Genomic DNA, 11,415 nt, shown 5'->3' on the forward strand with positions numbered 1-11,415 from the left:
TGAACCGAAAGCTGGCATCGAAAATACCTACCCTTCTTTTTTAACAGCGATTAAGAACTCCTACTCCAATCCATCTAAACTGTTCCTTAACAAAAAAACCATCTACTCTCAAGAAGGGACAACCCAGGGGATCCACTAGCAATGGCCATGTACGGTCTAGCCATAATACCCCTCATAAAACTTTTATCAGTAGACGATGTAACCCAGAAATGGTACGCAGACGACGGAAAGCAGTCGGTAAATAAAGCGAACCGTCCTCGATAAAATTGTATCACTGGGTAAATTTTTCGGCAACCACGTGAAAGCATCCAAATGCCAACTTATTGTCAAGGATGAAAAACCCGGTGAAGCTCAGAAAATCTTCGCAAATACAGGAATCACTATAAAGGCAGGAGCCCGAGTGCTTGGTTCAGTAATAGGAACAAAATCTGAATGTAAAAAGTTGCTCGAGTTTCAACAGAATGAGCAAATCAAAATTTTGAAAAAACTAACGAAAATCGCTAAAACCTCCCCCCAAAACGTTTATGCCTGCTTTATTAAAGGAGTTCAAGAAAAGCTTTCATTTCTTGCCAGGACAACGCCTATCACTATGGAAAACTTAGAAATATGTGAAAATATTATCAAAGAACAATTTTTACCTAGCCTAGCCGGTAAAGACACTTTAAACCCCCAGTTCTGTGAGATATCTTTTACCCCTTAAAATGGGCGGACTTAACATCAAGCTGCCATCCGATCATGAAAGCTAACTAGAATGGTCTAAGGAAACATTACTAGTACTGGAATCTCAAGATCCTGTTACAGCAGTAACACAGCAAGAACAAATATGTACGAAAATAAAAAAAATTGCTAACTAATAGAGCAAATCGAAAAAAAAAACAAACCTCGTTAACTCCTCAAATGAAACAGATAAATACGCAATCGACCTGGCCTCTGAAAAGGGAGCCTATAACTGGGTCAATGCTTTACCACTGAGCAGATACAACTTCAACCTGAATAAATCAGAATTCAGAGATGGTATTTAATTAAGATACGGATAGGAACCGACCAAAACCCCACTCACATGTGCATGTGGTGCTAATTTTAACTTGACACATGCGCTTCACTGTTCAAAGGGTGGTTACACACATATAAGACACAATGAAAATAGAGACACTTTCGCCAACCTCATGAACGAGGTTTGCCATGACATCGAGATTGAGCCGAAACTTCAGCCGTTGCAAGGCGAAAGCTTTGTCAACAATTCAACTACAACTGAAGATGAGGCACGACTTGACATTAAGGCAAAGGGAATCTGGGGTTCACGATTCAGCCGCGCTTTCTTTGATGTGAAAATTTTCAATCCCCATGCCAAAATATCGCGAAAACTGCATAAAGACGCATACAAATACCACGAAACGCTGAAGAACTCAAAATATCAGCAAAGAATTTTAAATGTAGAGCAGAGTAGCTTCTGCCCGCTAATTTACGGATGCACCGGTGGCGCTGCTCCAACAGCCACGCGGACGATGCAGCGATTAGCCGAAAAACTAAGTGAAAAAGACAAGAAAGCTATCCAGAATCTATAAACTACATAAGAACTAAAATAAGCTTCGCGCTCCTGAGGAGCTCTATACTTTGTATAAAGGGGTGCAGATCGCTACGCAAAGTTCAATTTATCGACAACTCCATAAGCGCTATTGTAGAGGAAGGACGGCTAAGATAAATTAACATTACGACGATGCATTTAATGCTGATTTATGCTGATATATATGCATTTTTATAACGCTGGTATGGCCCTATCCAGCTTGTGCACTTACCGTAACTAAACGGAAGAGCCCCTTTTGTAATTTAGGTTTTTTTTAACATCGCAACCTATAAAAAACCATTACCAAAAAAGACAAAACTCCTTAGGAATAAAATTATTGTGACTCATCTACACGATCCAGCTATTTAATCAAACGAATATGCAATGAATTAGTAGTATCACTTTAGAATTAATTGAGTTGCTGCAGCTGTCTAAAATGCAGTTCTCCTTCATTTTTCAAACTACAACAAAAATATTCACGCTTCAGTATCTTGCTACTTCTGGAAAACTACAAAGAATTTGTTATGAGCCTATACTTATTTAGATCATATAAACCATCAATTAATAGAGCATTTAAATTTTATCCCTATTTTTTTAACTCACTAGTCCAAAACATGATGATATTCCTTTAAATCTTAGGCCTTGTTATTTTATTGTTCCGATCATTAAAAGTGGGGAGTAACTTTGTATTGCGGTGTTTTTATGGTTTTTTATGCAAAAACATCCACCACAAACAATCATCGAAATAGGTGGAATAGAATATCATATTAATGTCTGTTGAATCTTTTTTCCAGTCATTTCTCGAAGAAACCTATCGTCCAATTTGCTTGTTTAACTATAACTATCGAATATGCCTAATTTTTAGGCGTTCATTCAGCTCCTTTTATTACACCACGCACAAAAAAAACGACATTAATTTGAAAAAAAAATCATTTTTAAGTTTAACTGAGAATATGGTCGAAAGATAACGCGCTACGTTCACAGCGGTTACGTAGCAGTATTTAGACAACCGCGTATTCAGACACGTCAGTATTTAGACAAATACTGTTTTAACCAATCAGAATCGAGACAAGGAAGGAATTAATAAATAATTTTTATTTATTTTGGATTTTTTATGTCTTATCTCGGTTCTGATTGGTTCATGCAGTATTTGTCTAAATACTGACGAGTATGAATACGCGGTTGTCTAAATACAGACCGCACTCCGTGCACAGCATTCGGCTAGGTACTACTTTACTTGTTTGGTCGCCTGACAAAACTAGTTAGATGATTGGTCCCGCCTATTTTCTAAACAGAAGAGCCAGCACGGGATTTCAACCTACTCCTTAGGGTTAGTTACCGGATTCGTACCCGCTAGACTAACTAGGCACGTTTCGACAGCAATATAGACAAATCAAAATGCTTACAGTTATAATTAGCCACGAACCGTACCTCGGTTTTTATTGGGGACCACAGCAATTTTGAGGCACCAAACAAGTAAACTAATACCACCGGCTATGCTTGATTCATTTCAGTTTCAATTTAGCATTGTGCAAACACTTCAGTTTGAAGTCAAGATTTTTTAAATTCGTCAGATAATTCGCTTTTTATCGGATTCTTTGAAAGTAAAAACAACGCAACAAAACTAAATTGTTCAATGATTACGCAGAGCCAATACAGAAACGTTAGTAGTTAAGCACTCAGAGCGGTAATAGATGGCCAAAAAGTTTTAGTAACCAAGCTACCAAAAATAGCCCAAAGACGCCGGCTAATCAGTAGTTCATTACAGAGTATGACTAGTTGATGGCGAGGAAAGGGTCAATCCATCTCTTAAGGATTTAGTATAAACTATCACTAAACAAGCTCTGATTATGGTTTTTAGCCCCATTTTTAGTCAATACCACGTTGCCTGGGGATCCGAGACCTAGCTGTGTTTATTATTTGCATTAAAACGAAAGCTAAGTAAAATTCATTCAGCTGATGGCCTAAAAGTCGTAAACGTTGCCCTTCAAACAAACGTAAAATCAACTGGCTACGTTGAGACGCTGGAAAACACGGAGATGCGTATCTGACGTCAGTCAGTCGTAAATAGAGACTTTTTAGTTACTGGGCAACTTCGGTTACCATGATAATTTCTGACCAAAAAAATGATCGCTGATTTTGATCCGGAGAACATACTGCAATCGAGCTAAAAAAAAATTCGAAACGCAAATCTGTGTTTGAAAATTGAACAATGCGTAAGCGAGTTCTAGTAACTTGCAATTAGTTGTTCGTGATAGGCAGGATGCACGAACATTCACCGCGGCCCCGTTGAAAGGTGAGCGACTCGATAAGGAAAATAGGGAAGGCAACTGTATGATTGTTTGGTCTCTAGAAAAAGAAAGTGGGAACAATAGGCAAAGTACAACTCACACCACTTGTCCACAAAAAAACTCAAGATTAAAAATGAAGCGAGCATCAATGATCAACAAAATAAACATTCTAATTAGGAACCTGAGGAACCATTGATTATGACCATGAGTTAAGGTTCAGTGGTATACCTGAATATAAGGATGCGGAAAATGAAAGTACAGGAGGATTGATCGTTCAAAAGTTTTTGAGCATGATGAAAAACTGATACGAAGTGCCTTTGAAAATTTGGGATTAAACTCAAATGAAATTTCATCTTTTCGGCAACTCGGAAAACTCGAACTTGGGAAAACACGACTCAGGCAGATCCTTGTAAAGTTTCGTGACGTTTATACAGCAGAAAAAAATATTCGCACGCGCCCCAATTTATGAACCGGAGTATATGGGAAACAAATACTCGATTGTTATTTCGAAATCTTTAAATAAAGAAGAGCAGAAAAAACAGCAATCATTATTAAAAAAACGCAGAGAGCTACTTAACGAAGGAACAGCGTACACTGATATCAACATACGAAAAGGCGTTTCATACTTGAAAAACAGGCCAGTTGACATTTCCAACTGACTAAAGGATTCAAAATTCGAAACTTCAGCTCTGTTTTACAATATCCGGAGTTTGTTTAAAATATCAAGACGTCAAGAATTCTCAAAATTATAAATAGCAAATCCATATGATTTTGTTTGCATAGCAGAGACTTGGTTAAAAAATAAACAAACGGATTCAGAGCTGTTGTTACCAGAATACCAATGTTTTCGCTTTAATCGTAAATCGCCATTGAAAACTACAGCCCATGGTGATACCATGATATGCGTTAAATCAATCTTTAACTCCGAACAAACCTTTTTCGATTTTGAGAAAAACGGTTCTGCAGTTGCTTGTTACGTTAATATCAATCAGAAGAAAATTTTGATTGTATGTTGCTATAACCCTCCTGCAAATAGTAAATATGCGTATACAAGTGAAGACCTAACAAGACTTTACAATAATATAAATCAGCTAACAAGAAATTGCTGTGCCAGTCGGTCAGATCTGGAATTTTGACCTTGAGGAGCACAAAAATACGTGGTTTGGGAATGAAGTTTTTTTTTTCAAAAATTCGAATGGAGCCTATCATGCTCAGTTTTCTCGCGACAACTGAAAACGTAAAATAAAAGAGCAGAACAACCGAATTACAATTGCGGGAAAGTTGTCAAATATACTCAGTGGGAAATTGCTATTCGCAATTTCCATCGTAGAAAACTAGAGTAGAGCTGTCCTATCCGATATAGGAGACTGAACAAATACAAGAGCAGAGCAAGAATCAACTGGACCAGTGTGAACCTTCAACGGAAAGGCAGACAAGTGAAGTCTCCCAATGGTCCAGATCCAAAACTACTTTCTTGAATTAAAACTTATTTCCCTTGATTGGAACTCATCGTTAGAAAATTTCTTGAGTTATATTCGATTATATTTATGCTAGAGTCATTTATTAGTGAAGGTACTCTGTTTCTCAAGCGTGCTGCTATGTAAGTACCAAATTTAGTTTTCTCGAGCGCATTTTATAATTTTACATGGTTGTGAATTTTGGGGTGTAGCTAAACTTAAGTCTGCTGCAAACTTCTGTAAATGACCACTGGCACTGTATCTTGAGTAACACTCGGGTTTCTGGGGATTCACTGACAGTCGGCAGCACGCGATGAGGACATCGATCTTGAGTCCGGGGAGTATCTGCCAGTCGGTCATATCTGGAAGTTTGACCTTGAGGAGCACGAAAATACGTGGTTTTGGAATGAAGTTTGTATAATAAGTATGTTGAGGTAAGGCGAGTTTTAGGTTGATCCAGCTGAAATGGATCAAAGTTCCACTGTCCAATAAAAAGTAACCTTACGGATTGTTCTGACCCTATTTTTAACGGCGTTCGTGTATTTTGGGTATTTTGAGACCTAAGTATGGGGACGTGCTTATTTTCTAGAGTGGGGGGAGGGGGCATTTTGGTAGTGGCCTTTAAGCTGTACCGGGTTCTAGTCTCATGTCGCAAGAAACCGAATTGGCTCCGACCGTTTTTGAGGTAGAAAAACACACGAGATAGTGTCCCTGACTCTTGAGCCAATGGTTATAGGGCCTATTTTTCTTAAGCCTCAAATGTGACCGAAGTAGGCGACTGTTACATAGTGTTTTTATGGCGCTCCTGGGTGTTTTTACGACATCAAGACTACGGAGTCGAACCCACTTGACACAGCTCCGGGCTACATGCCCATTCTAGACTACCGATGGTACGGTTCAGCGGGAACGTGTAAACCTTCCGGTTGTACCGTGGTAGCTTTTTAAGAAAACTTGAGAAAACTTCCTGGTACGCTCTCCGAACGAGGCTTAGCTAACCGAGTAAGGGGGGGGGGGTAACTAGGGGACAAAAACACGAGCAAAAAGACAAAAAGCTAAACAAAAACAAGAAAAAAGTTTTAAAAAGGAACAGAAACCATAAAACAAAAATGACAGTGACTTTGATACCAGGTTAGTTGGATCAAACCTTTATATTAATTAAATAGTATACCCATACTGTTTTATAAGACCGATCGTTTCGATCAATCTAGCAATCTAAACCAGTGACTTCAATAAGGTGCCCAAGTGAGGGGCGTTGTTAAGGGTTTTCAGATAGCTTACAACCTAGACGGACTACTAGGAGATTTGACTGGAAGAGGTGACCGGCCGAGTGGGAAAGTGGTTCACAAGAACAGAGCTGGACCACTAGGAGACTTGACTGGAAGAGGTGACCAGCCGAGTGGAAAAGTGGTTCACTAGGACTGAGCTGAACCGCTATGAGACTTGACTGGAAGAGGTGACCAGCCAAGTGGGAGGGAGGTGCTGGTGTCAAGTGCAGTGCACGTCAAGGGGACAACCAGCACGGGATCGCAGCAACAAGAGGAGGACGCACAGGGGTGTTCTCAAGTTGGACAAACGGGTATCGTTAAAATCCACATTACATTATAGGAAATAATTGTAAAATTGGATAAGCGGAGCCCCATTGTTTTGAGGAAGTTTTTACACAAGCAGGCCTGGAAACAGGTCTACGGTTTTCTCTCGAGAGGTTTAGCACCCGGCGCTTATGGGATTTTTCGGCTTAAGAGGGGGGCTAAAGAGGGGGGAGGTTAGAAGGGGGGCTGGTTAGGTTAAAGGTTGGTGGTTGTAAAGTGTAAAAAGGGGAGACACATTAGAGTAACTAATTGTTCGGCATCGTCGATTTAGTTACATTAGATACATACACGCGTTGGTTATAAGAAGCGGATATCCAAATTTAACATCGAGTTAAGGTAGGTACCCTGGTCGGATCGGTAGGGGGGAACGGACATAGACAGTTTTTGTGATACCCCATAAGATCGCTAGCAGGGGGGAGGAAAACGCGTGGCAATCGGGTACCATACATTTTTTTGGACAAAGGTTGACATCTGTCAGCTTTGAATTTTAGGTGGGTTCATCTCTCTGTTTTTGTAATTTTTCCTGTTTAAATTTTTACGTTTTGGTGAAAATTTGTTGTTGGTATTTGAACGACTAGGTGATCACAAGATACCTGCGAAGAAGTAGGGGTTTCAAATAGCCTGAAACAACGAAAGGGAGATAAATACAGGTGGGTTAGTATTTGGATTTTGGCCATTAAGATAGGGATTTTGGGAAAATGTTTACTATGAGCTCAAGTGGTGGTACACGGTACAGTGGTTCAAGAGTCCCCACAACGAAGAAGAAGAAATCGTACTATCCAGACACTTAGTGACAAGTCTTGGGACAGTACCGAAGAAGCCTTGGGACATTGCAGTCTGGGGACGGTCTTGGAGCAGTACAGTCTTGGGACAGTCTTGGGACAGTCTTGGGAGAGTGGTCTTGGGACAGTGGTCTTAGGACAGTGGTCTTGGGACAGTGGTCTTGGGACACTGGTCTTGGGACAGTGGTCTTGGGACAGTGGTCTTGGGACAGTGGTCTTGGGACACTGGTCTTGGGACAGTGGTCTTGGGACAGTGGTCTTGGGACACTGGTCTTGGGACAATCGTCTTGGGACAGTAGTCTTGGGACAGTAGTCTTGGGACACTAGTCTTGGGACAGTAGTCTTGGGACACTAGTCTTGGGACAGTCGTCTTGGGACAGTAGTCTTGGGACAGTAGTCTTAGGGCAAGGGTCTTGGGACAGTAGTCTTGGGACAGTGGTCTTGGGACACTAGTCTTGGGACAGTAGTCTTAGGGCAAGGGTCTTGGGACAGTAGTCTTGGGACAGTGGTCTTGGGACACTAGTCTTGGGACAGTAGTCTTGGGACAGTCGTCTTAGGGCAAGGGTCTTGGGACAGTGGTCTTGGGCGGACACTAACAAGAAGTACTGGGACAGCACTGAATAGTTTTGGGACAGTAGAGAGAAAGCTTGGGACAGCACGAAGAAGTGGAGTGACGGTACTAAAGGGTCTTGAGACAGGTCGAATTAATTGAATCAAAAGCAATAGGACTAGTTAGAACACGATAGTGTTAGGATCACGAATTAGTAGACTTTTAACAAAATCTTAGAAGGAACAGTAAAGTAGTTTTTCTTTTTATTATTTTCTTTTAGAATAGGATTTTGTAAATACCAATATTGTAAATAGAATCAATTGTAAATAGAAATCATGAGACGGAGCAGGGTACCGGTGGCTGAAAAAAGATCTACAGAATCAAAGACAAAATATAACTCGTCGCTACGTAAAACGGCATCCATGGGCCCAAAAGTAACAAGGAAGAATTTTTCAGTTAGCATGGTCAACACGAGGAGTAATACGGAGAACAAAACAAAGGAGGGCATGGAAGGGTAACAAGCAGAACCCGCCATCGAGATTGACCTAGAGACATCGGACCAGAGTGTGGATGAGGTGGAGAAGAAGACGACGGAGTCAACACCGATGCCAAATGCAGAAGAACCAAATCCAAAGTCCATAGAGTTCTCGCCGATAGACACTGTGGAAGACACAACGGGCAACACGCCAGAAACGGTAAAGGACGAGTCTCAAGCAAAAAGAATGTCAATCACTGAAAAGTTGGCAATGATGGTCGGGATGAAACCAAGAGACATAGTGACGGAGGAACCAAAGACCGAGAAAGGCAAAACATTTGGAACAGTTTCCACGAAAATGACAGACACCGACCAAAACGAAGACCAGATTAGACCGGGAACAGCAGCCAACAACAGGGCAACATCTGACCATGAAACAATGTCTCTCGATCTGGGCGATCTGATGGCGAAGCTAGATCAGATCGACAAGAGACTAAAGCACAGCAAGGAGGATAGAGATGTGATAAAAAAAGAATTAAGATACAACAAACATGAGTACCTGGACAGCTATTTCAATCTAGCGAAAGCGACAGAGGAAAAGATTCAGCAGATATCAGACAAGGTAAATGCCACTGACGAAGAATGAGAGAAGAACATCAAGAAAGACATGCAAGAAATGAAGCAACGATATGAATCAGTGAATAGCCAGTTGGGGAGTTTGGAAACGAGAATGGACACAATGAGTAGGGACCAGGCTGAGAGTTCATGTGCAATACAGGCAAAACTAGACGCCATCTTGAGGAATTCATCGTCACAGGACAGGTCAGCAGCGGAGCGAACGCAAGGCAATAGAGTTGATTTCATGGAACCACAGTGGAACAAACGGCAGTCAACACCGTTACCATTACCCCGGGAGCCCGCGAGTACAGCACCGGGGGGGGGGGGGGGGGGGGCGGGCAAAAGCGATTATGAAAAATGGAACAGCAAACACAACGAGTGGTCCAGGGGACTCCACGACTCACAACAACGTGGGACCGGATGTCATGACGTGGGCAAGCACCTGGGAAATGATGAACAGGACACTAGAAGCCTTCGCCACAAGGAACACCGACTCGAGTGAAAGAGGAAGCAACAAATCCAGGAAAACTTTCAAAAAACCGAAAGAATTCAAGGATGATTCAGATGGATGCATTGACACTTGGGTAGAAGTCATGAGGTTGCACTTGGAACAAGACAACTTGAACGATGAGAGGCAAGCATGCACAGCGATACTCAGCAACTTGGAAGGTACGGCATTGAAATGCGTGGTTGCGAAGAAGGAAGAGGAACGCGACACTGCGGATAAAATCTTCGAGATATTGTTGAATCGATTCGGGTTAGGCATGAAGGGTCATCAAGCGATGATGCGATTTGAAAAGAGAAGGCAAAGGGACGATCAATCGATAGACAGGTTTCTAGATGATCTTGAGAGCTTGAGGCGAAGGAGTGACCCGGAAGAGTCCACCAATAGAAGGAACTTTAGCATCGCCTCAAAGTTCATTGATGGGGTAAAGAGTGATGACTTGAGAACAATGTTAGCAACATACTATACATTGTCGAAAGACAGTGCACCGACTCCAGAAGAGATGAGACAGAAGTCGAGAGAGTACATGCTAATGAAGCCCAAAAAGTACTCATATTCAGAAAACAGGAATATGCAGGGGGAGCCAACCACAAAGGTCGTCATGGTACAAGCCTAGAGATGAAATGGACAAACGTAGATCATGCGCGAACTGCGGGTCAGCTGATCATCACGTGGCAGATTGCACAACATACAAGCAGGGCATGAAGAGTCTGGGGTACGCACCAGATGAGGAGGACATGAGCCAGATGGAAGAACACGAGTACTATAGTGGCTTGATCATCAAAATAGGTGCAAGATGCTTCTTCTGCAACCAAGAGGGGCACTTCAGGATGGACTGTCCGTTGTTCTGGGAGGCAGTCAAGAACCAGAGAAATATACAATGTGAATTTGAAACGAAAAACTTAGAAACACCAAGTGCGGAACTGCCAACGAAAACAGTGAAAGCTGTAACACAAGTTAATAGTGCAATAGAAGCCACGGCCAGGAACGCCCTAGTGAAGAATCATTCCAGAGAATAAAGAAAGAGTTGTGCGAGGCACCGGTGTTGGGGATGCCAACGGAAAAATGGATGTACGTGTTGGATACGGACGCTTCGGTAGTAGCGATTTCTGGAATTCTCCATCAGGAACAAGAATGGAACGGGAAAACTGTCTTGAGACCAATAGCGTACGGGAGCAAAGTCTTAGGTGACACGGAGATGAAGTACGGGGCACCGAAAGCAGAGATGTTCGCGGTAGTTACCTTTGTCTAGAAATATAGAGCATACCTAGGCAGCGAGCCATTCAAGCTGCGAGTCGACAACAGGGCACTAAGCTGGCTGAAGGCGTACTCAATGGACCAAAGTTACATTGGGAGATGGATAGTTCGCCTGGATGGTAACAACATGATAATTGAGCATAGAACACGAGACAAACATCAAAATGCTGACAGCTTGAGTAAGAAGACGGAGTTCTACGAGAGACAAGAACGGAGGGAGGCAGATAGACCTGAAATCAAGGATGGCTTCTCCTTCATGGATAAGGAAACGTACGACAGTCTTCCACTCACGAGATGGCTAGACAAATCAGGCAAACCAATAGAAGA

This window comes from Symsagittifera roscoffensis, chromosome 7, assembly GCF_963678635.1.
Source record: "Symsagittifera roscoffensis chromosome 7, txSymRosc1.1, whole genome shotgun sequence".
In the NCBI taxonomy this organism is placed as follows: domain Eukaryota; kingdom Metazoa; phylum Xenacoelomorpha; order Acoela; family Convolutidae; genus Symsagittifera; species Symsagittifera roscoffensis.